The sequence below is a fragment of the Leucopleurus acutus genome (genome assembly GCF_964270905.1).
Source record: "Leucopleurus acutus genome assembly, chromosome: 13".
Lineage (NCBI taxonomy): Eukaryota > Metazoa > Chordata > Mammalia > Artiodactyla > Delphinidae > Leucopleurus > Leucopleurus acutus.
The window spans coordinates 86,061,494-86,088,842 of record NC_139155.1 but is presented as its reverse complement, the minus strand read 5'-3'; positions in this window follow the sequence as shown (position 1 = coordinate 86,088,842).

Below are 27,349 nucleotides of genomic sequence, written 5' to 3'. Positions count from 1 at the left end.
GTCGATGGACACTTAGGTTGCTTCCATGTCTTGGCTATAAATAGTGCTGCTATGAATATAGGGGTGCATGTATCTTTTCAAATTATAGTTCTGTTCAGATATCTGCCCAGGAGTGGGATTGCTGGATCATGTGGCAACTCTATTTTTGTGAAATCTTATTTTTTAATTGAGCCTTCACCATCCTGGGTCCATGAGCAACTACAGAGACAGAACCTCTCACCCCATTGATCCATGTTAGTCATTCAACACATTGGATAAGTATTCTTTTGTTGTTATAAGCTGGTGCGATTTTGATTTGGGGGGCACAGTCTGGTTCACCCTGACTGATCGGGGCTCTTCTCTCTGCTAAACGTTATATTAGATGCAATAAACAAGACAGGCTCCATCCTAAAGATGTTAACACCCAATTAAAATGCCTAGTAGAAAGTAAGCAAGAGATACGGTACAGTTGGCAGATGGATGTAGTTGATATCAATCTACCTGTGTATGTATGTATGTGTATATATACACACACACACACACACACATATATACATCTACTTTATATATGCATATAAAGTAAAGCTTTTATATATATATACTTTATATTTATAAAGAGAGTTGAAGTTTACCGTTTTCTCTTCCCCAGCTGTGATCTTTTGCTGTAAGATATAACCACTATCCTGAATTTGATGTTTGTCATTCTCAGAAGCTTTCTCTTTAGCAATTTGGGTGGTCCTGGTCATGAGAGCTTAAAGCAGCATCTGCAGCTTGACTTAAGAGTATCCACGAAGGAGCGATTACAAATGTAGACTTACAATGACCAGAGTTAATGAATATTAATATTTCATAAGGAGTCAATCTATTTCATTATTTTACATTGGTTCTAATAAATCTTTTCCCATCAGCAGTCCTGACAAACTTAATAGACTTTATAAATAATTAGCCAATACCAAATGTGTCATAAATTCACCCCAACTTTGGAAAGAGTCCCAGTAATTACTTTTATGCTGTATTCTTGCAAACAAGCCATAATTCACAATTAACTCTGGTTTAAAATGTGACAGCTATTTGATGCTGTCCAACGACGAGTTTTGCCTAAGTGCCAAAAACCAGTTAAATTCCCTATAATGATAGGTCTGAAGAATGCTAATTTCAGTGTCCTCTAGCCCCCATGGCAGGACTTTGCTAAGGATGATTTTAATGAAAGGTACTCTGTGGTCGGGGGAGGAAATCGAAGTTCAGAGAAACAACTGAAATGTAAAGCAGAGTCATAGAAAGCTGCAGTTCTGTAATCGGTTGTACTACTTTTTCTTCCATCAGAAATTTGGTAATGTCAGCTCTGCAAAGTATTATATTCGTTTCACCTATTGTGTGCACCTCTTCAGTAAATGCAATATGGTGAGTGTTATCCTTAAGATGCAGCCATGTCTTTTTTTTTCTTCTAATAGGAAAAAAAGCACCAATTAAGTTTTGACTTTCAATAAGCACACAGCATCTACATTAAAAAGGTTCAATTCCATCTTCTTTACACTCTGAAAGATGGCAACATCTGCCACTATATTATTATTTGAGATCTTCTAGGGAATAAGACAAGAAATTAACTCGTATAAAGCTAAAGGGAAAGACAGATTTGGTCATGCTTTGTTTCTCATTTAAAGGTCAAGCTAGATTTTTGTTTTAGTAGATTTGTTCCTTTCATGAGATAGAAAACTAGCTCCTAAGTCAGTTTCAAGTTTTTATCCAGATTTTAAAGCTTTAGATTGAGAAAAGCAAATATTCGAGTTGCCATTTTGAAATCCAACTATGCAACTTTAAATATAAGAAATATTCTGACATGTTAAAAGAAAATATTATTGAATCATAAAATCACTTTTCAGAAAAGACTTTTTGGAAAGAATTAATATATTGTTTCAAAATAAGGCAGCATTGCACTTCTTGTGTTTTCTTACAGGTTCCAGGACAAGTTTGTGTTTTCACAATAATGTTTTATTGAATGAAAGGGAAGTTGCAAAGATTTAGCTGGTAGAGCTAAAGATACGTAGTACAAGCCCAGTGAGAGTACTGAAAACAAACTGAGTTATTCTCTGGAAATGTGCAAACCTTTGCTCCGAATTGTCTCCTTTAGAACATTTTAGAAAGCACAGGAACACACAGAAACAACCCATTAGTCTTCACAGTGGTGATGTCATCACACATCACGTAGCCTCTAGAAAATTCCACTGTATTATGCTAAACATTTTTCTGATCTCACTATCTTCCTAAAGTGGTTTTCTGAGACCCTCAAGGGTTTCCCTAATCACATTTGGAGAAGTACCGTCCCAGCACGTACAGTTTAGAGGGTTTGAATAATTAAAAATGTTTCCTTCCATTTATATGATTTCTGTCCACGTTGTGTCACATCCGATAACTTATTTGCTTCTCACGCTATTCCTGTATTCCTGTAAATATGTAAGGCAGAGATCGTAAACCAATTTCTAGGTGTGAAACGTGAGGTCCCAAAACTTGCCCCAGTTTGCCTAGTAAGTCTCTCTTCCGAGGTAAAGCTCCCAAGTTTCAGAGTTCTCTTTGCAACATTTATCACATCCATGATAGATGCCACATGTGTGCACATGATGTCAGAATCGCAAAATCAGAACAGAGGTATCGCAGGAAGGGCCCACTCAACATACTAAAGCACACATAGAAATGCAAACAGGAAAGTTAGACGCGAGTTCTCTCTTTACTGACTTGAATAAACCCCTCATTCCTTTTCTAACTTCTCTCAGAGCTAATCCACAGTCTCTCAAATTGTTAAATTTTTCAAGTGGTAAAATATTATTTCAAAATGTTCCTAGTCTGTCATTCCTACCCCTGTAGCCCAAAGCATCACCTACCCATGAAGCACTTGCCCCTTCCTACCACTTTTTCTAGCAAATATGCGAACAAGTCCTGCGAAATTCTTTCCGTCTTAGCTTATGCCTTTCTGGTGTCTTAGAAATGTCAGCCTACAGAGAATGAGATGCCTGGGAAAGATCATTTAAATAACCTGCTTCCATATCTGTTGTCTGCCAGCTTTATTCTCAAAGAATAAAAAAACCAAACAGAAAGCAAACATGTAATCCATAACCCAAGGCAAATGCATTTCCTTTGACAAGAAATGGTTTAGAAAACTATCATTTATGAGACAATATTTTAAAAATGATAACACAATTATTTGACATTTACCATTTTTGAAGTGAATTTCTCATGGGGTAAGACGAATATAACATATTTAGGGGAACTATCTTAGCAATAGCGATTGTTAGTAAAGCTCGTTATCAAACTATATTAAGATGCTTACTGTACATTTTTAAAGGGACAACTAACTTTGTAGAAGGCATGGAGTTGGGATCGTCTTCGGTCTAATAGAACTTTAAGACGACTTCTGAAATTGAAAAATTAAATTGAGCAAAGTAGATAAGTATAATCGGATTGGACAAAACGATTGAAAGATAATCTTCCTTTTAACAATAAGAATCATCATCACGTTACATCATTGCATTGAAGGTGAGACATCTCCATTAGTGAGACGAAAGGAAAATTCTCCAATAAAATGGAAAGAGCCTATCAACTGTCCCCCCATCATGTGAGCTCCCCATGTTTTCTGTAGAAGAATTGATGCACAGGGTAGAAAAGAAAAAAATACCAGACCTTGGATTAACTTGCAAAAAAATCTGCAAGCAGTAACATCTGGGCCAGTAAATTACCCAAACAAAATAAGAGGCTTTGTTGGTGTGGAGAGATTTAAATGGAATTAAACAGCTGTAAATAAGCCAGGAGGGCACTCGGAGAGTTTGGAGAAGTGCAAGGGAATTAAAGTCAAGTGGAGTAGGAAACAGATGCAAGAGGGAATGAGTGTCCAGATCTCTTGGAGGATCGCTCCCCCAGTCAAGTCCCTGACTGGGGATCTCTCACAGGTCAATCATTACAGACTTTTCTAGAACCACTTGGATGGAGAGGAGGAAGGAGAATTCCCCAGAAGTGGGCAAGGATATTTAGATAAAAATAAATACATAAAATAATAATAACAATGATGATAATGTTAGGAGAATTTGTGACAAGAAAACACACTTCCCAAAGGCATAACCAAAAACTGAGATTTTTCAAAAACCCCTTAGAAGCCAATATCGACCCACCAGGTTTGTGTTTAAACTCCTAAACTGTGAGCAAAGTAAAGAAACTTGGGCTCTCAGAACTGTTTATTCTTACTTTGCACACAACTACAATGGAATTGGTTATCTGTGAGAGGAATATTAAAGGGCTCTCGGTATAGCCTAGCTATGTGTCAGGTCCTAGATGAGCAAGAGAAAAGAGAGCCTTCTTTTTTGGAACTTGTAGAAAATAAATATTCTCAGGCCAAAGTCGTTTACAAGAAGCAAATTTGCATAGGCCGAACTTTTAAGAAAGCATGTTAAAAGCAATGAAAAGTGACAGCACATGGTGGTAAGACTGGGAGGCGAAGCTATAAAAATCAAAGAGAAGAATCTATAAGGCTTGTTTGTCCTAGACAATGGAATAAAGGAACAAGCAGGATTAGAGAATTAGCTCCAGAGATAATCGCTGCATCCAAGTGGTTATCCAGACTGCCAGTGTGTATAGTGATGACTCTCAGTGACACACGCACACAGTCACATACACGCACACAAACATTATCCTATAGTCATAACATTCTGCTTCGAGAGCATGAAAGGAGAAGACATTTTGGAAGGATACCCATGAAAGTGATTGAAATAAAGTTTGGTTGCTTATAGAGTGTATGAATCCCTGAGGTTTAATGAATTATGTGTTTTTAATAATGATGGATGCATGGGCTGTCCTGCCTTTAACTTGACCTCTGTTTTGCTCTCTTGGCTGCTATGGCGTTCCACATATGGCATTCCTGTCTGCCTCAGGTGTACAAAGATATAGAATAGAACTCACCATGCAGGCTGGTGGGCATGTCCGAAATAAGATCCAGAGGGGAGTTTGGCAGGAGGGCTAATACATGAAATCAACTTCACTGTTAGGGTGGATTTAGGGAATAAAACTGCAAATCCCTGGGCAGGATACCGTGCCATCAATGCCAAGAAACCGTGACCCAGCCATTGGTTCCTGGCTCCATCACACAAGGTCTGCCTTGATGTTCCCTAGGCTCTCCTAGGACCAGAGGAGATGCATTTGGAAGGATGGCATGAAAGGGCTAATGTCTTCTCAGAACATACTTGTAGATGTAAAATGAATTCTGGTAACTGAAGGATGCATTTACGGAAATAAACTTCCAAAAAAGAGTGAATTGGACATTTTATTATGAGTCTACGGTAGAGAGATGCCATTTGGAATCTGAAGATGCTTGTAAGGTTTCCCCTTCCCACCACTGCAAATTACAAAATACGTCTAGTTCTCTATATCATTTATTGACGCTCCTAAAATCAAGAAAGGTGAGCTGAGTTAGCTACTCTCTTCATGAGACTCTTAAAAAGCCATATGAAGAGAACATTGTCCCATCCCAGTGTGAGGGTAAATGCTCAGATGTTTAACAGCTCAGACGCTTCCTGCCCAGGTTGCCTCTGGTTCTGAGGATTGCTGTCCTTAGCCCAACGCCTTCAGGTGGATGAAATTAGTCTCCTATGTGTGGGATTTCATCAGCTTCTCTTAACTCCTTTTTAATTAGGGAGGTATATAGCAATCATTGTAAAATTAAAATAGAGATTTGCCTTCCTAGTAAATTATAAAATGTGACTCCTAAGACAGTAAAGGAAAGAAAGGCTTTAGGGAAAGGATAAAGTTGATGGAGGAAAACAAAGTGTGGCTAAGAATTTCAAATACTGGATACAAAATTAAAATCATGGCTGATTCATAAAACACAAGAATGAGTTAATTTGAGCTAATTGAGTAGTTTTTCCTTTGGTCATTTCTTTTTTTCTCTCTCTTTGTTCATTAAAAAAAAGTACTAAGGTGTATGTGAAGAAAGAGAGAAAGAGAAAAGCGGGTGGGGGAGGGAGAGGAAGGAAAGAAGGAAGGAAGAAAGGAAGGGAGGAAGAAATGGAGGAAGGAAAGAAAGAAGGTTGGAAAGAAGGAAGAACCTTCCCTATGACATTGCACTCATAGGGGATTTTGCCAATAAAAAGCGTATAAGTCTTTAATCATTTAATATGAATCTTGCAAATCATAATAAAATGTCTTTATCCTGTAGAGAATGTATCACTTTCTTTGAAGCTAGTGACAGCTAATAGGATGAAAATAGTAATAAAGAGGAAAATGTGAAAAGAGTCAAGTATACAGACATTATTTTAATTTACAAGCTACAGTGGTGCTTTCATTCACTGGGTGAGCTGAATATCAAAAACATTCTCTTATTTCCCTGTTGGGTTGGTGGTATATAGAAAAGGTAAACGTTACTTATTCTTTGCAAGCTCATTAATCATGGCGTAGCATTAACATGATAAGACTTAGGGATTAGGTCTAGTTATTACTTGGCGTAAAATCCATTCAAGAAATATATCTTTAGAATGAAAACGTGCATTATGAATACATTTTGACCTTCTGCCTGTGCTCCACGGGACTTCAGGGAGTAAAGTTATGGAGGTACCCTGATTAAGATGGATTTTTTAGGGGTTCAGAGCATTGAAGGGCACAAGGAATTATGAATCAAGCAAGTGTAGGCAGGAAAAGCACGTTAATATGTTTTTACATTCTCGTTCTTTTTCTCCCTCCCGCTCCATAAAAGCTTGTTTTACAAACAAATTGTACCTACTAGGAGAAAAAAAATTGATTTTGTCATCATGAACTCTCAGTGCTTAATTTTTATGTTTTTTATTGGCAATTAAAAGGCACTAAAAGCTGAGAATGTGTCATAATGGAATAATCAAGAAATTGATAGTAATCATAGGGGGCAGAAAATACATTAAAAGTTGCATTGTGCAACCCATTATAATGTGGTCTGTACAATATTAAATTATTCAGATAAAAATGCTTAATGCTCAGTGAATCAGCTTTCAGTAAAACGTGAAAGTTAACAGTTTTTTTTCTCCCACACCTTCCCAAACACCACTAAAATAAGAGTATTGGTTTCACCTTTAAGGCATACATCCAAGGGACAAATGGAAAGGGAGAAGATGTAACAGAAAAAACAGCAACAATTATTGAAAGTTGATGATAGTAAGAAAGCAGAATCCTATCCTAATGGGGAAAGAGAAGGGAGCCACACAGAAATCTAATTTATTCCACAGAGTTCTACCTCCTTCCAAGTCCCGTGCATCTGGGTACTTGCCCCTCCCTGATGCTGGGATTTTCGCTGCAGACAGTCAAATAGAGTCTTGGGCACAGTGAGCATCCCACAGGGAACACAAGCTTGGGCATCTGCTTGTGGAGTCATCCGGGTGGAGTCACAAAAGGTGTACTTAATTCCTCCAGCAACATGTAACAAAACAACTGAAATGTTGTCTACCAGGGAAGCTCATTAGTGACTCATTGCCCAGGTGTTTTTATCGGGGAGCTGATCATGTAGGCATCCTCTGCTTGGCACATACCAAAATCCCAGACTCCCTTAAGGAAAGCAGGTTGTCAGCATAAACTGTATTGTCTACATAAGTCATTTTGACAAAGTGAGCCATTCTTATCAGGGAATGGGGGGAACCCTCCTGAAATCCAACTTTCAACATACCAGCCAAGGGCTAACCTTGTAAACTGGCCTCTCAAAGGACAGCACTCTCAGGACCGCGATATTATTTTTTACTTCACCCAAGATATGTTCAAGCTCAGGGAGGAAAAATAACTTTCATTTCCACTAGACATTATGGCTGGAGGAGTGTGAGCCTAGAACTTTAGGCAGCCCATATTGCCTTTACTAAAAAGTGTATCTCTCCTTGGAATTGACACAACAGAAGAAAAAGTTGAGAGATGGAAAAAGAGAAACCACATTCTGCTAAGGCTAAGCCACTAGATACAGCCATACCTGCACCTCACAGCTTCCCTGGATGCTTGTTTTGCAAGCCTGTATATTCCCTTGTTTTGTCTAGACCAAATGAATTTTTTTTCACTTGCAAATGAGACATAATTTATTTATCCCATCGAGTCAGGACCTATTAGAATTAATCATGGGATATTGTTTTCTTGGAAAACAGGAGAAGACATTGAAGAAAGGTTTGAAGGAAAGGAGGGAGGAATAAGATGAGTGGTAGAGATGAGAGTGAGAATAAAGCTTAAGTTTTAGCTGAATAGACGATCTGACAACCAGGAGGGTTTAAAGAGGAAGCCTGAAATTCTCTATAGAAATCTTATTCTTCTGCCCCAAAAGATGCCACCCATTAAATAAAATGCACAGTCAAATACATTAATATATCTGAAACTAAAACACCACCCTCAAAGCATCACTATTATGAAAAAGTACATTTTAATTGGATTATGAATAATACAAAGCAGTAGGTTTTGGTAAAGAAACTTGTTCTAGGCTGATACCCTAGGGAAATAATTTCTAAAAACAATACTGAATTAGATTTCATGCTTCAGGAGAACCTTAATCAAAGTCTCCTATTGAATCTGAGATGGTGGATATTTATATCCAATGACCTATTCATTGGACATTGGTCCTGGATTTTTTTTTAATTTATTTATTTTAATTATTTTAGTTTTGGCTGCGTTGGGTCTTTGTTGCTATGTGCGGGCTTTCTCTAGTTGCGGCGAGCGGGGGCTACTCTTCGTTGCGGTGCCCGGGCTTCTCATTGTGGTGGCTTCTCTTGTTGCGGAGCACGGGCTCTAGGCACGTGGGCTTCAGTAGTTGTGGTGCGCGGGCTCAGCAGTTGTGGCTTGCGGGGTCTAGAGTGCAGGCTCAGTAGTTGTGGTGCACGGGCTTAGTTGCTCCCCAGCATGTGGGATCTTCCCAGACCAGGGCTCGAACCCATGTCCCTTGCATTGGCAGGCAGATTCTTAACCACTGTGCCACCAGGAAAGCCCCCCCCCCACTTTTTTTTTGGTCTTGCCACACAAGAGAAAAAGAGAGAAGAGTTATGGGTCTGGATTTCAACAAAACTTCTTTTAGGAAAGAAATCAAATGGTTAAGTCATCCCTTGCTTTTGAGTGAGCCAACTTTTAGAAGTGCAGACGTGGAAAAGAGATGAATGAAGCTTATATGTCCTCAAGTTAAGAAGCATTTAGACTCCTTTTAAAGGTTCGAATAGAATTTTGATATCGCAGGAATAATTCTCTAATTACAAGTAGAGAAAAACCTGAATTACTAGTTATTCGCTGTCAGTCTGTGGCAGGTGTCACAAAGTCAGGAGAGAGAACAGTGAATGGAATTGCGTGAGGGTGACCCTGAGAGGGTGAATGGGAAACTTAGTGTATCACAAGGCACTTGCTGCTCACCTCCCATCATTATATGACCCTGATAGCGCCAAACTTTCCACAGAGTACTAGAAATCCATATTCTGTATAAAATCTCTGGACTTTAAAAAATTTGTAGCTAATTCAACATTGTGCTGACTGAAGAGAACACCTCTGAGGTCCAACCTGCTTCTGAGAGGTTGCAAAATTTATTTTAGGGCATATTTGGTACTAATGTGACTCCAGATAAGATGCCAGTTGGGACATTGAGGTCACATAGGATTATTCAGTTATTGGGGACTGTATGATCTCACTGGATTCAATCAGTGAGGTTGGGTTTTTGCTTACCCTATAGCTCACTGTGGGATGGTGGGCATTTCTGCTCCATGCAGTCACTCAGGGACCCAGGTTCCTTCCCTCTTGTGGCTCTGTCATATCTTAGGCTTCATCTTCCTTTGTAATTAACTGATGGAAGAATAAAGGGAAAGGGAAAGAATATGGAATAGACTCAGCTCTATTACCCCAAAGGTGATATAATTTGTCATCACACTATTACTTTAATTTCCATGTCATCAATTACTAGTGAATTTACATTTTAAAAATTAATTTTACTGGCCATGTGCAGTTCACCTTTCATGAGTTGCTTATACAATGTACTTTATAATCTGTATTCAGTTTTTCAAATGTGGAATTCATTTATTTTTTCTTTTGAACAATTGGAATAAACTAGCTTGAGTGCCGCCAAATCCTCACAAACTGCTTTATGAGTTAAACTTGATCATCACCATCTGTTTTCACAGACGAGGGAAGTGGGGCTCAGATAGGTGACTGTCTTCCCCAGATCGTGTAGCTGAATGGGGAGGAGAGGGGACTGGAGCCCAGGACCCTCAATCCAGTCTTTTCCACAGGATTTGATGTGTCTTTCCTTTCCTTCTCCATCTGCAATGCCCACCACAGAAGAGGGTAGGAGGGGGAGAGGAAAACCAAGAACTCTTGGTGGCCTTGTAGCGTGGGAGCAGGGAATGTGTGTGAAGACAGCAAAATGCCTCCAGAGAATTTGAGGAGTGTGTGATGTCAAATCTTGGTCCTATGTCATCATCATAGAAGTAACCCTCCCCTCAAAAAACCTTAGTTCTTAAACCAGCGGTTCTTAACGAGAGAGTGCTTTATCTCACAGGAGAATTTGGTAATGTCTGGAGAAATTTGGGTTGTTATAACTGAATGGAGAGCGTTTGTGGCATCTGGTGAGTAGAGGTTAGGGCTACTTGTAAGCATCCTACAGTGCACAGGGCAGCCCCTACCGCAAGAATCCTTCCCGAAAGCCAATCTTCTCAAGATTGAGAAACCCTGCTTTATACCAGATATGCACAACCCAGAGCCCTCTGAACATTAATATTTTTGTGCTTTGTATTAAACACATTTACGTAGCCTCAGGAAATTCTCCTTCAACTCAGCCATAAAAAAGAACAAAATAATGCCATTTGCAGCAACATGGATGGACCTAGAAACTGTCATACTAAGTGAAGTACATCAGACAGAAAGATATAGATCATAGGATATCGCTTATATGTGGAATCTAAAAAAAAAATGGTACAAATGAACTTATTTACAAAACAGAAATAGAGTCAAAGATGTAGAAAACAATTTTATGGTTACCAGGAGAAAAGCGGGGGGAGGGATAAATGGGAGATTGGGCTTGACATATACACACTACTATATGTAAAATAGATAACTAATAAGGACCTACTGTATATAGCACAGGGAACTCGAATCAATACTCTGTAATGACCTAAATGGGAAAATAATCTAAAAAAGAGTGAATATATGTATATGTATAACTGATTCACTTTGCTGTACAGCAGAAAGTAACACGACATTGTAAATCAACTATATGCCAGTAAAAATTTTTTAAAAATAAGAGCAAAATGCGGCTTGTGTCATCAAGAACTTAAATAACCAAGAACACACACCCCTTCTACCTGCCCCAGTGATTAAGATCTTTGGGACCCCAATAATTCCCAAAGGACAAGAGCAATCCAATCGCCATAAAGCCATTTCGTGGAGGTCCATACTTTGGTCCATTGAAAATGACCAGGAATGAAACACAAATCTGAATGATGCTGATTCAGTTTCAGGAAGGATAACAACTCACGTGATTGTGGGAATGTGCACCTGTGCCTGCAAAACATAGTCTCGCATTTGAAATCTATCTGGGCAATAAGGGTCAGGAATCCATTCACTGAGCTCCATCTTCATTAAAGAAAATGGAAGTAGGTTCTTTGAGACATTATTGACTATCGCACAAGAGATAATACATACATCTGCATCAGATGACACAATTTGACCACAAGAAGATGACTTGAAATTTTATTTCTTTTGCCAACATTTGGTAAATTATAGGCATTAAATACATGATTGATGAATAAAGGAATGAAGTGTCCCCTATATTTTTTCTCAAATATGGCAAATATTTCCATTTTTAAAAAATGAAGCCAGATACCAGGGTTTAGAGATGAAACTTTATGATTTGAAAATTATAATTAGGGCTTCCCTGGTGGCGCAGTGGTTGAGAGTCCGCCTGCTGATGCAGGGGACACGGGTTCGTGCCCCGGTCTGGGAAGATCCCACATGCTGTGGAGCGGCTGGGCCCATGAGCCATGGCCGCTGAGCCTGCACGTCTGGAGCCTGTGCTCCGCAACGGGAGAGGCCACAACAGTGAGAGGCCCGCGTACCGAAAAAAATATATATATATAATTAAATAAATTATTTAGCAATAATATGTTGCGTGGCTTTAAAAAAACCCAAATTCTTCTGCTGGTCAAAGACAGAGTGACCCACCAGTATTAAGGCATGTGTATTTGCTCTGTTTGTATTTATTTTCCTCAAAACAAAGGACTATTATACTTCAGCATCATTAGTTGCAGAGAAGAGTCACTCTACTTAATTTAATCAGGAAAGGACTTATTAAGGAATACTAGGATGCTCAAGAATGGTTCCAAGCAAGGGGAAACAAGACGAGGTTCTTGTTTAAGCTTCCAGCAACAACTTTCAGAGGCACTCCGTGGAGCCAGAATGGCAAAGAAAGAACGAAGATGGGCCAAGCCATGAGATGGGAGGGACCATGGGATAGGGGAGCCACCTTATTGGAGGAGCCATAAGATGGAGGGGACAATGGGATAGGGGGAGCCATCCTATTGGAGGGTCCATGGGATAGGGGAGCCATCTTATTGGAGGAGCCATGGGATAGGGGGAGCCATCCTATTGGAGGAACCATGGGATAGGGGAGCCATCCTATTGGAGGAGCCATGGGACAGGGGAGCCACCTTATTGGAGGAGCCATAAGATGGAGGGGACAATGGGATAGGGGAGCCATCCTATTGGAGGAGCCATGGGATGGGAGGACCCTCCAAATAGGAGGGAGCCATCACAGCTATGACTCTTGGAAAGCCACCACCACGATTGACCCAAGAAATGTGCTGCACATTCACCATGCCTGCATCTCACCTGTCTATCCTAATGTACCTCTCATATCAGAATCTCACAGAAAATTGTCTAATTAACAAAGCCCGAGTCACATGCCCTCACATTCTGGACAGTGAGACTGGAAAATAGAGGGTTTTTTTTTTTTTTCTATTTTAGGAAGCTAGATTCCCAATGAACGGCTCCATCAAAATGTACAATGAATGTGTATCCTACATGTCTACAATATCGGATTGTTTTCTTCCTGGGTACACAGGTAAACTACATCTCACAGCCTCTATTGCAGTAAGTGGAGTATGTGCCCTGGTTCTAGTTAGCTACATGTGTGCAGAATCCGTATGTGGCAGAATCCCTAGTAGCCTCCCAAATAATTATCTTACCACTCTCTTTCCTCATCCATTGGCCAAAGGCAAGGAAGGCAGCCAATGTCTTTGAGATCAGAGAAGATGCTGTAGTCACAAGACGGCAGAAGCCTAGATCCCCAAGGGACCATATGGCGCAAAGCCCCTCACACCCCAGCAGCTAATTAGAGTCTAAATATGCTTCCTTGGGTTGACAATGAATTTATCTGTTACTGCTGCTAGATTGCTTTAATTAATACAGAGTACAATGATTTAATCTAGTAATACACAATTAAACCTCGAAAGAATTAGGATAAACTATGACAGCACTGAAAAGACAATCTCCATCATCCCGCAAGTTTAATCACTAAAGTTTCATAAAGTCGGTGGGGTTCGGTCTTTGTCTTAACACCCTGTAACATTCATAATACTGTTCATACTGCAGTGGTGACAGTCATCAGAAACGCAGATTACAGAATGTAATATAACAAAGTCTTAAGCATTCTCAGTAACCCAACGGCCTCTAAAAGCTTCGTACAATTTCCATTGAGAAAATGCCATAAACTTCTTTTTTTTGCATGCTCTACTAGATATTATATTGTTTGCATATCTATAACATTTTATTGAAAAATAATAATTTTTTTCTTCATGGGTCATTTACTTCACGGTGTTAAACTAAGGAGTGAAACAAATGTCTAAGATGCCGTTCACCCTAATATGTCACCTGATACAAATATGCATGAGCTGCAGTGGTTTGGTGAAGTAGGCGTGAATTCCAAAATGTGTCTCTCCTTAAGATTCAGAAAAGGTTCTTGGGATATCATGATTATTGACCTTTTCCTGTGATTGACATTCTAGTTCAATTGTTCTATTGTTCTCTAGATAATAATCACTCACCACCTTTTATTCATTAAAGAAATGTCACAGGAGGTTGCAAAACTGTAAAATGTCACCCAGGCGGATGATAATGACCTTTCCTGGAGTATAAACCTCTACAACAAAACCATTAAATCTGAACGTCCCTAAGCTTCGATTCCTTGATCTATTTGTATTTGTGGTAAGGTTGATGCAAGGTGGCGGGTTGGATTTACAGTATGTTCATGGATATCTGTCTTTGACAGAGCTGAGTAGTTAACAGTCAAGTTCTGGATTTAGAGGGCTTGGATGTGACGTGGGGCTCCAACACTTGCTTACTTTGTGGCCTTTGTCAACTAATCATAGAACTGGTCTACACTCCAGAGGATGTAATATGGACCCACCCCCGTCTCTGGGAAGAGTGGCAAAGATTATGTGACTGTCTTTAATCTAACACAGAGCGTGAGAGCTAAATACCATCATCCCCCCCTTACTCCTTCTCCGGGATGGCTTTATTCAGTGATCAACCTGAACAACTGTTCATCACAACCCTGTCCATGAAAATCCCATGAATAAACATCTCCTATCCTTCTCAAAATGTTTATTCTTTGCAAGTGATTTCCCCCTGACTGATCAGGAAGGAGAGCTGAAAATCAGAATATTCTAATCTCAAGTGTGGCCAGGTCAAGAGACATTTGTTATCTAAATAGATGTATACAAGGAACATCTTTTGGCTTCTAGAAGATCATTTCGGGTAATGGCATCTAATGAATTTGATGAAATAATGAAGTCCCAGTTGCTGGCCATCCCAATCCATCTTCCCCCCTGGTTTAAGACCAATTTTTACTTTAAATCAGCTGAATGAAACTAATGAGAAACTTCCGCATAGATAAAATGATACAATAGAAAATACGTTATGTCTGTGCTAAACAGTTCAAGAATAGAAATCCAATACCAGTCAGATACAGAGTGTGTACGTGTGCTTCTCCTGGGTGGACCCTAGATGGTCTGGTCTCTCCTGGCTCACTCAGAATTTCTGGGGTTTTATAATTCTTGATATTCTCTCTTTACCTACAGTGGAAACCAATGTTTTTCCACCAGGCAATGATCGACATGTTAGATTTCTGACATACAAGCATTGAGAAATTGCCTTAGAATTAATGCCTTTTGGTGACAGCCACAGTGGAGATGGTCAGGGCCATGGATAGAGTCCTTTTCATTGTGTCTGATACATACAGTTTGGTGGTCATATCTCTGAGTATACACGCCCATCTAGACATCACGTTCTCACCCAGATGAGTGAAACTTTCAGCAAAGCTTGGTCCCTGTCGCTTCAGGGTACAGGGTGGCTCTCTCAAGGTTCTCTGTGACCTGAGAAACCAAAGGCATACCCCGACGAATTAGAGCCCCGTAGCAAACAGCACAGGAGCCACAATGCTTGAGTGGGTTGAGTGTAGCCCCGATATCGAGGCTGGAATGCCAATCAACATGACTCCATTCTCACCGGGTCTCCGTGGCTGCCTGAGGCAGGTAACCCAAGGTCATCCTTGCACAGCACTGCCCCGGCCGTGGGACTAGGGTCGGCAAGTAACCCAAACTGGGTCAGTCAGTGATGTCAATACTTTTCCTGTACTGAGGGAGGGACATTCAGGGCAATGTGGTTCAGTGATGCCTGGAATTGAAGCAGTAATGTGGACCAAGGAGGCAGAGCTAAGAGAATAACAGAGAAATTGAACCAAGCCTCTGATCAAGCATCGCCTCTGGCAGCCTTTATTTTCCTCATCTGGAAAATGGGCATCATAATTATGTCACTTAAAATAGGATGAATGAGTCAACAAAAAACCACAGACTCTCAATGCAAGAAAGATTTACTTCTTTTTTTTTTTTTTTTTTTTTTTGCGGTACGTGGGCCTCTCACTGCTGTGGCCTCTCCTGTTGCGGAGCACAGGCTCTGGACGCGCAGGCTCAGCGGCCATGGCTCACGGGCCCAGCCGCTCCGCGGCATGTGGGATCTTCCCGGACCAGGGCACGAACCCACGTCCCCTGCATCGGCAGGCAGACTCTCAACCACTGCGCCACCAGGGAAGCCTGAAGATTCACTTCTTACTCGTGGTCCAGTGTGAATCGGCGAGGGGGTTCTACTCCATACAGCCATTCAGGGGCCCAGACTCCTTCCGTGTTTGGGCTCCTCTATCTCTTATGGGCTACTCAGAGCCCTCCCCTGGGTCAGTTGCAGCTGGCCAATCAAAAGGGGAAGAGAGAGAACAGGGTGGACTGAGTAGGAGGTTTTATAAATCCAAAATGGAGGTGTCGTCACTTGCACCTGCATTTCATCGGTCAGAAATCAGTCCTATGGCTTCTGAGAAATATTCTCTGGGTGTGGCCCAGGAGGAAAAGGGAAATGGTCTGGTGACCTTGAAACCAGCCTGAGCCACAATAATATTACCTGCCCCATGGGAGTAAGGGGTGAGAAGATTAAAAGGAGAGAATGCAGGCCAGGGTTTCTTAACCACAGCACTATTGGCATTTGGGACCAGGTAGCTCTTTACTGAGAGGAGATACGCTATGCGTTGTACCATATGTAACAGCATCCCTGGACTCTACCCACTTGATGCCAGAAGCATCTCTCCAGTTGTAAGGACCACAACTGTCTCCAGACTTCTGCAAATATCCCCTTGGGGGCAAACCTGACCTCAGTTGAGAACCGCCTATGAAGGTGACGTGCTTAGCACTGTGCCCGGCATATAGCCTAATAGATATTGTTATAGTCCTTAAGTGTGAGAATTAGATTTGAAAATCTTTGTAGGAGGACTTATAATAAAAGACGATGCTTATCAGTATTAATTATTATTATGTTGTTGTGGTTGCTATAGACCCACTGTTGCTGTATTTACACCATGTCTGATTCAGAAACTTTTTATATAAACCACTTCCTGCAGGGTCAGGAAACCATAAGTAGCAAGAATAAACCCCTTTCTCCCTCCCTTCCTCCCTTCCTTCCTTCTTCCCTCTCTCTCTCTCCCCCTTGCTTTCTGAAAAACTTTGATGCTAAGTAGTTTGATATTATTATTTTCTAGAGAGATTATTTAACACAGATAAAGAAATATTTCATTGCAATGAAGGCTCTTCCTGTATCGTAATGCCAGTTCTCTGATCATTTAACAGATCCCAGAGCCAAGATTTTCTATTTTCCTCAAAGCCCAAAATTCTTCACGTAGAGCTAATGTATATATAAATAGATAATAGACAGATAGAGAGAGAGGCTAATAGACATTTTTATATTCCAGGGTAACTAACAGACCCAATATACTGAGGTAGTGAAGACGACTCATTTCAATTACTGCATGATCTCACTTGTGTGTGGAATCTAAAATAGTCAAACTCACAGAAGGAGAGAGTAAATTCACGCTACCAGGGGCTGGGAGGAAATGGGGCAGTGTTCCTCAAAGGGTATAAAATTTCAGTGATGCAAGTTGAATAAATTCCAGAGATCTCATGTACAGCATGGTGACTATAGTTAACAGTACTGTACTGCACACTTGAAACTTGCTAGGAGTGCAGATCTTAAGTGTTCTTACCATACATGCACACACACACGCACACACACACACGCACACACTCAAAACTATGAGAGCTGATGGATGTTAATTATCTTGATTGTCGTGATTATTTCACAATGTATATATTTAAATGTATTCTAAAACGTCAAGTTGTACCTGAAATGAGACCATTTGTATTTGTCGATTATACATCGGTAAAGCTGAAAAATAATAAAAGTTTCCTTCTTCTCCAACAAAAGCATCCCATTTACGAGAAGATGCTGTTTCCTTCCCCAGGGGAGAATAACTACTCTTAGAAATTTAAAAAACTCATCTAAAAGTGTCCTCCCCCACTGTCCTTCACATGTCATAGTTATGCATAACAAGGTGAAATGTATGTTACTTAACTGGATTTGTTAGTGGTACTCTGGCACCTTGATTATTGTAAAATTGTATTCGGAGCCAACAGTGACTGAAATTGGATGTCAAGTTTGATTGTGGCTTAAAAATGAAATGTCCTGTCCCGGGAGGCACTGTGTCCTAGAAGAGGTACCTGCATGTCAAGCTCCTCACATGGGCAGAGTTCTGCTGCAGGTCTGGGAAAACATGCTGTACGGTTGATTTCATTTGCATAGAAACAATGGAAAATCGGGCCGCTCCCCAAAGATCTGAGCTAGCCAGACCATAGCATTCACACTTGAGAATCGGAGAGGTCCTCTTCTGCCTGCCATGAAGAGACAGCACGTCTGCAGCATCACAGGGCAGTGCCAGGAGGGAAGAGGCAGAGACAAAAACCCCTGGGGTTCCTGAGAGCTTCCCAGTTCCCTGCTGCTGGGGCCACGTTTCAGCTTCACCTGCGTATCCCATGGGACACCCTGTTTCTTATAACTCATTCTCCTTCTGAGCTTTGCTAACTCTTTATGGTCTCTTTTACATGCAAATACAGAACTTTAAGTGGCCAGTGGGTCTTGGACTGGTAATGGCTAAAACCAGATAGCCTGGTCAATTAAAACCAGAGCCATAATAATTTGCCATAGATCAGTACAGTTTGCTTTTCCTTGCAAATTAGAGAGATTGTACACACATCTCCCATAGATTCTAGCTTTAAATACTTTTTGCTTATAAACTTAGGAAGACATTTTGAAGATTATCTATTCTATAAAGTAGCCAATTCAGAAGTGCTTTCCGTAATACCTCTCCCTTTCGGGGATGTTTGTCCAGTTTGGGAAGGAAGGCTGCCTTGCATCTCATCAGACTTCCTTTGCAGGGTGAATCCCACCGCATGAGTTTTGATAAAGACAGGGCTCTGCTTCTCTTTGAAGGGGTCAGAAGAGGCCAGCAATTCTCTTCCTCCTTTCTGCCAGCTCAGGAATAGAAAGGGGAAAATGAGACCTGACTCACTGAACATCCTGCCGTGATATGTGAGTCCAGAAGGAGGGATATCAGTGTGGGACAAAGAGTGAGCGCCCAGTGGTGGCAGCTCTATAGTCAGGTCATGCCATGTTGCAGGTGTGATAGAACTAGGCTACCTCATCTAACTACCCTCCAGCCCATTGGTCCCTGCTGGTTTCCTGAGTCATGGTGTCTTCTACTCTTGTGGATTCTGAAAGCCGCCCATTAATTTCAATACATTCATTTTCTATTTAAGTTACACCAGCCCTGTTGCCATTGTTTGCAACCCAATGGCTGATATGATAGCAGGGGGTCATTCAGCCTCCCTGGGTCCTGCCAGAGACTCACAGGGAAGTCCAGGTCATCCGTAGGTAGCTCTTAAGAAGTTCTTTCCCTCACACTCTTTTTTTTTTTTTGACTTTCACAAACGTAAAATAAATCTGTGGCTTTATTCATAGGCTGAGGTACGGGGGAAGGAGCGTGGAACTTCCATGCCCTATCTGGACTTACCATCCTCCCAGCCTCTCCACACGTTCAGCTCTCATTGTTCAAGAGTTTTTACAGAGCTAAATCTTCATCTCTCCAACCTTCCCCTTCCCAGAGGTCAAAGCCCTAACCCTCTAATCACTTGGTATTTCTGGTGATCAGCTCCAACCCGAGGAGCTGATCAGCTCCAAGAACTATAGGTACCTTGGAATTACATAGTCATATATGTATAGGAGAGTGAGAGAGAAAGAGATAGGAAAAAACAACAACAGCAACAACAGAGAAGGAGGAATCCACAAAGAGAAAGATGATCATCTAGGTGGTTTAGACAGTGCTACCCACTGACTACGCAGTGAGCAGATGCCCCCAGCTGAGCACAGAGTACATGCAGGGATCCTGCTGTCCCTCTGTTTTGGCTCCGACATCCCTTAGCCTGATCCTTAACATGGCCCTTGCATGTTCATACAACATGGTCCTGGAGTGTCAGCCATCCTGTGCATTTGGGGCTCGGCTGTAGATACGGCAACCTGCTCCAATACGGGAGGGGAACTGGCCGCACTGGACTTGCAAAGAGATTCTCTCGTCTTGTCCTTTTTTTGAGATGCCCAAGGAAAATTCTGATTTTTAGCATCAATGCTGAAACAGTATTTTTCTGCAGATGGTCACATATCTCACTCCCTTTCTCCTTCAAGTCTTTGCTCAAATGACACCTTACCAAAGGGTGTGTGTTGACAGTTACTTTGAAATAATAATCCCTGCCCTGGCCACCAGCTTTTCATATGCCTTTTTCTTGGGTAATCTCCTCAAAAGCACATTTTACTATCTGCCCCATCCATACATATTTACTTGCGAATTTTTATGTGTTTTTTTTCCTCTACAAGAATACAAGCTCCCAGAGACCAGACATCTTTTCTGTCTGTTCTGTTTACTTTATATCCCCGGCACCTAAGCAAGGACAGTCACAGAGCAGGTATTCAATAAGCATTTATCATCGGACACATAAACATCTACCTCATAAACCCAACTCACCTGCAGTTTGGGAGATCTGCCCTCCCCTGCTCTCTCCTGCTTCCAAAAAGGTCCCAATTCGGTATTTATTTCTTCCTGTGAATTCTATTACATTTTCCAGCTGACTGGTGAAAAGCTTTGATGCAGACTAAGGAAATTGCAGCTTCCATGAAGAAGAGGGGTTGTGGGGACTGGCTTGAGAAAGTGGTTAGTGGGTGACCACAAACAAAAATATTCTACTAAATCACAATGACTAAAGAGATAGCAGCTTGACTTTCGACACAGAGCTGCATCTTTAAGAACCTCAAAGAAGTCGAGCAAATCTCCAGGCTGACTTTGGAGGGTTGTTTTGATGGAAATATCACCATTGGTTCAAATCCCAACTCTTTCACTTACTGGTTACGTGATCATGGGCAAGTTAATCATTGCCCTGTGCCTCAGTATTCCTATCTGTAAAATAGGAGTGAGAGTCTACTTCACAGTGTTAATATGAGATTATATGCTTTCCTATATTCTGCAAATATTTATTTAGAAACTGCCACGTTCCAAACACCGTTTCGGTAATCAGAGACACAGCTGTGAATAAGACAGTCCTTGCTCTTCAAGAGCACAGATAAATAAATGACAAGGGTTTTGCAGGTAGTAAGAAGATAACTGGGGATTCCTTCAAATTGATGGTGATTTCTCTTGGGAAAATACCTAGAAGTTAAATTGCTAAGTCATAGAATATGTATATGTGGTATAATAAGAAATATGTTTGGTCTTCGTGCCCACTTACTGGCCCAGAGCTCCCCAAACCCTAGGAATTTCCTGAGTGATAGAAGTTTTTTGTTGTTTTTGTTGTTGTTGTTTTTGCGGTACGCGGGCCTCTCACTGTTGTGGCCTCTCCCGTTGCGGAGCACAGGCTCCGGACACGCAGGCTCAGCGGCCATGGCAATGTATCATGTAAAAAGTGACTTAAACCATCTAATGAAGCAAAAAGTCATAATCACATGGACAACAAAATAAAAAGCATTGTCCATTTTACTGTTTGCAAAGTGCTTTAGTCCTACGGGTAATGCAAATATAAGAAGGTTTTCTTTTTTCCTCTCAGCCTTTGCAGGACCTAAAGAGACAGCCTCGTATTTTGAAAAAAAGATTTTTTAAATATGTATGTACATATATAAATATTTATATATAAACACACATATATATATATATTTCATCTGAAAAACTGACCTAGTGTAGCAATGACATTTTGAAGGCATCTCATAGAACATGAAGATGGTCCAGTATTATGAATTGGAAACGCTATTGCTTTCTTGGACCGGGAGGATAATTACCCTAATGGACTCCAAAGCCCTTGGATCTTCATTTTCCTTCTGGAAAATAGTAGCGACCTGACCATCCTGAGTCAGAGTACCCTGTAAAAACACCGAAGCCCAGGTCATATTGTCCTGTGAACTTTCTCTTCTATTTAAAAAATCTAAACCGTAAATATACCAGAATAACTTAAATAAATTTTATAAATTCATAGAGATCCTTGGTGGGTACTAACAGTTCATCCACAAGAAATCTAAAAGGTAGTAGTGTTTGCATTTTGTAAACAAGAAACCCTCAAAATAAAAGGTGTTCATTTTTTCCTGAATGCCATTTTCAAAATTCCACTTTCCCTTCTCTTTTTGGATCCACATTTACTTATAATCATAGAGATACCTGGTGAGGACTCACTGGTGTCTGTGGCTCAGGCCTCCAATATCCCAGGACCAAAAGGACGGGATAAAGCTGTTAGTAGGAGACAATTATAAAAAGTGCTGAGGGCTTCCCTGGTGGCTCAGTGGTTGAGAATCCGCCTGCCGATGCAGGGGACACGGGTTCGAGCCCTGCTCCGTGAAGATCCCACATGCCACAGAGCAACTAAGCCCATGGGCCACAACTACTGAGCCTGCGCTCTAAAGCCCATGAACCACAACTACTGAGTCCGTGAGCCACAACTACTGAAGCCTAGTGTGCCTAGAGCCCGTGCTCCGCAACAAGAGAAGCCACCGCAATGAGAAGCCCGCGCACCGCAAGGAAGACCCAACTTAGCCAAAAGTAAATAAATAAAGTGCTGAGCAAAAAGGTGGATGGGAGAGAGAGTGGATTTGCAAATCTGGGGGAGCAATTTGGTTCCTTTCCTGCCAGCTTTTTAGAAGCATGAAAGCATGCTGCTTCACAGATTAGTGTCACAAAGGCAATTTTTATGTTGTATGTCCATTATTATAGGATACCCGCAAGGTCTGGGGAAAGAGCTGAGCTTGGTAAGCAGCGATAATGAAGACGTATGAAGCTATCCAAACGCTGGATTGCCAGAGAGAGCTCCCTTTCCATAATAACGACAAGGGACGGCATTGACCACGTGGCAAAGATGATGCTGTGATGCTGCCAGGCCCATGAAGCGCACACATGGACAAAAATAGCCCGAGAAGAATTTGCTCAGTAACATACCATGATCTTTCAGTTGAAATGTCTGCAGCAATCTTTGGGGATCCAAGCAGGATCCCCCGTAGTCTCGAGCTTTTCTTATCCCTCCAGAGCTCTGCGTGTCTGAGCCACCAGCCCCTTGTCACTCCCGGCCCCACACGAATTCCCCCGCCCTCCTCTTCCCACAGACAAAATCAAACCAGTAACTCAAAGCCAGAGGGAAAAGGGGGTCATGGTCTCATCCATCACTACACCCGAGCGGTAAGGTAGTTTGGTTCCTGGACTGGAAAGTGAGAAACACTGGGGCTCTTTCTCTTATCGCCACGTTGGAGCATCTGGAAACATTTGTACCCAGGCCGCTAAGGAACAAAATGAAAGATCAGTTTTTAGAGGTGACATTTCTTGGTGCCTTCTTTTTAAAACCTGTGTCTATTATCTCAAGTTCTGAAACACAGGCATTGAACTCTCTGGAAGGAAAGAAACGCGTGCCCAGAAAACTAGTGTCCAATCATACGGAGATTTGCTTTTCCTCATTTCAGGCAGCTGGGAAACAAGGAGCAGAAGCCCAGCTTCGTGATCTCTGAGCATCTGGATGAAGCAAAGGTCGCCTCCTGTTTCCAAACCTTGCACGGAGCCGTGAGTATCCACGTGGTACGCGTATTTCAGTGACATCTGGAGGGGTGTTCAGTGTTGGATGTAGACCCCAGCACTCACCACAGCAGGGACGGTTCCTTTTTGTCTGAAATTCTGAGCCTCTCCCCTGCGTCCCAAGCTTGTGTGTGCCTCAGGCGTTGGGAGATCAGAGGGGTTTCTCCCTGTCGTGATGTGCTTGCGAATGGCTGCATTTGAAAAGCAAAAATGTATGTGGATGGAATTCAATAGAAGAATGTTGAAATGTACATTTTCATGTTAAAAATGATGATTTACCCTGTGGTGAGAAGAAACATTTATCTTGGAAAATGAAGTCACTTTCCAAATCCATCTACAATCCTGACACAGGCCACACCCTTTCCAGGTGAGAATCCCTGGAATCGGTGCATTTTGTGATGTCCTCATCCAGTACATGTCTTTCCCCCATCAGTTGAAATACTGCAGAGTGGGATGTTGAAGGTTTAAAACACATAGCTTTATGGATACCAGGGGGAGAAGGGACGAGGGGTGGGATGAATTGGGAGATTGGGACTGACATTATACACTACTATGTAGGAAATAGATAACTAATGAGAACCTACTGTATAGCACAGGGAACTCTACCCAGTTCTCTGTGGTGACCTAAATGGGAAGGAAATCCAAAGAAGAGGGGATATATTTATACGTATAACTGATTCACTTTGCTGTACAGCAGAAAGTAACACCACACTGTAAAGCAAATATACTCTAATAAAAATTAATTAAAAATAAAATGTAGGGCTTCCCTGGTGGCCCAGAGGTTGAGAGTCCGCCTGCCGATGCAGGGGACACAGGTTCGTGCCCCGGTCTGGGAAGATCCCACATGCCGTGGAGCGGCTGGGCCCGTGAGCCATGGCCGCTGAGCCTGCGCATCCGGAGCCTGTGCTCCGCAACGGGAGAGGCCACAACAGTGAGAGGCCCGCGTACGGCAAAAAATAAATAAATAAATAAAATAAAATAAAATAAAATGTGTAGCTTTGCATGATATAATATAAAAATGTAATTATTCCAAGACATACACCTTTCAGTGTTGCAGTTTACTGCACACAAGCAATTCCGTCATCCACATTTTGCCCTAACTTTTCCACCACCCATTTAATGCGCCACTCTTCTGTACAAGGAATGACATGTATTTCATTCTACAAGGTGATTTTCCCAGAGGAATCATCACTTAGTTTAAAAACCTTTTACCCTGTGTGAACACAGAGATTGAAGGCGGGGATGTGATGAAATTATTGAAGTGGCTGAAATGAAGAAAAAAACATAACCTTCCTGGTTCAGAACTGTGTGAGGTGTGTGTGTGTGTGTGTGTGTAGGTGTGTGTGTGCACACGTGCATGCAGAGTAGTGCTAACAGCTACAGCTTACCCTGGAATTCCCAAAATCTGCACATAAAACAGAACAACACCTTTACAAAAGGGTTAAATAAGAATTATGATAAGAATCTGCAATAGCTGGTTTTCAAATAAAGGTTAAAACTTTTTTAAAATGTACACAGTCTAAAGATGTGGTAACAAGACAAAAAATACATTTTTCTATCTGTGTTGATGTTCTCAATTTCCCAAATATTCTGTCGATATGGCATATGGACCTGTGATAAACATATAAAAAGCATAGAAGAGGAAGCAACGCCACGTCATGGAATGCTGCTCTCAAAGACGTGCCAGTCTCAGCTGCGAGTCTATGCTGCCCCCCGACCTTGTGGGATATTAGAGTTGAAGGATTAGTTACCCATTATCCAAGGTCTCAGGATGTCTGGGAATCACACCTCTTTAGAAACTTGAAGATAATCCCAAGAAACCACTGTTGTCTTCTAGCCAAAACTCCGTCTCTGTACCCCGAATTGAATCTCAGAGACAGATTTTTGGGTGAAGTAGAAAAGAATGGCTTTATTGCTTTGCCAGGCAAACGGGGCCATGGTGGGCTAATGCCCTCAAAACTGTGTGTTCCCCCCGCCAGGGGGTAATGAGGAGTTTTATAGCAATGGTTCAAAGAGGAGGGCGTGGTCAGCTCATGGATCTTCTTCTGACTGGTTGGTGGGAATGTAATTGGGAGTCGGCATCATCAACCTTCTGGTTCCTATTGGTCTGGGGTCTCCGTGATTGTGGGCAGCCGACAGTTAACTTCTCCCACCTGATGGGGGTTTCAGTATCTGCAAAACAGCTCAAAGATATTGTTCTGTGCATCCCTTGAGGGGGAGCCAGGACCCTGCCCCAAGGCGGCACTATTGTCTCCTGACTGCTCCTCCCTTGTCTCCGCATCCCCTAATTAGCAACTGTTTGAACGTGCCCTTTGGAACTCAGGGAAGATCTTGGAGGCTGAATGAAGCCTATTTCCTGTAATCAGAAAATGCGGGACCAGGAGCCCCACGGGGTCCTGCTTCGTTTCAGACGGCTTGGTGGAAATTTAAGGAGAGAGGTAAACCACCTTCCGGCTATGCACCCAGGTCTGTGATGGTTACAGGTTTGCCAGGAAAATCACTGCATCTCAGCCACGATGGAGCTGGAGAGGGAGGGAGAACATTCAAGGTTGAGGAGGAAAGTGTCTGCTTCACATCGTCCTACAAACAAAAACTCCTGAAGCTGAAATTCAACGTGTAAGAAAATCAACCATTATAATCCCATGGATGTTTTATTTTTAATCACAACTTTATTATAACCATTTGCAACTTTGTAATTGATATTTATACCAAAACAGTTTACTAATTGACTGCCAAAAGAACACATTTGCTGAACTGGTTTATTAAAGCATTTCATAATTATCTGATTTCACTGGCCAAATAAAGGATTTCTAAAAAGAACAACCTACTTCATTTCTGGTCTTTGATTCAAACTATAATAACAGTGTCTTCTTTATAAAAGTTTTGGATTATTTTAGTGGCAGTAATTTAAAAATTCAAAAATAATACACATCTTGGCACAGGGTATTCAAAGTACATGAATCATTACATTAAAAAATGAATATGGGGGCTTCCCTGGTGGCACAGTGGCCTGCGTACCGCAAAAAAAAAAAAAAGAATATGTATGCTCAGAGAATGATACAAGTGTACTAAATCTGTTTAAAGGATGGTGTTTAACCATCGTCTTCTGCTTCTGATTGGCTCAGATATTTATGAAACAACGATGGGCAAGCCCTGATGACATTCTTTTTTTTTTTTTTTTTTTTTTTTGTGGTGCGCGGGTCTCTCACTGTTGTGGCCCCTCTCGTTGCGGAGCACAGGCTCCGGACGCGCAGGCTCAGCGGCCATGGCTCACGGGCCCAGCCGCTCCGCGGCATGTGGGATCTTCCCGGACCGGGGCACGAACCTGTGTCCCCTGCATCGGCAGGCAGACTCTCAACCACTGCGCTACCGGGGAAGCCCCTGATGACATTCTTGAGTGCCCCAGGAAATCACAGTGGAGACAAAATCTTAATCATCTAAAGACATCAGTCCTTTCAATTAAACATCTATTTGCAAATTAATTCTGGAGAAGAAGGCATCACCACTAAACCAGCTTTGGGTAAAACAGACATTAGAAAACAGTTCGATTGTGGACTAACATTGTACAGTAACTTTTTACTGTTTTATTAAGAATATCTAATATTCAATCTCCAAACTATTATCCTATCAATATTAGCCAGAAAAGATTTTCATTAGTATAACAGAAAAGATAGAACGTAAGACTCTGGTAATTTTTTTAAAATTTATTTTATTGACATATAGTTGATTTACAATGCTGTGTTAATTTCTGCTGTACAGCAAAGTGATTCAGTTATACATGTATATTATTTTTCATATTCTTTTCCATGATGGTTTATCACAGGATGTTGAATAGAGTTCCCTGTGCTCTACAGTAGG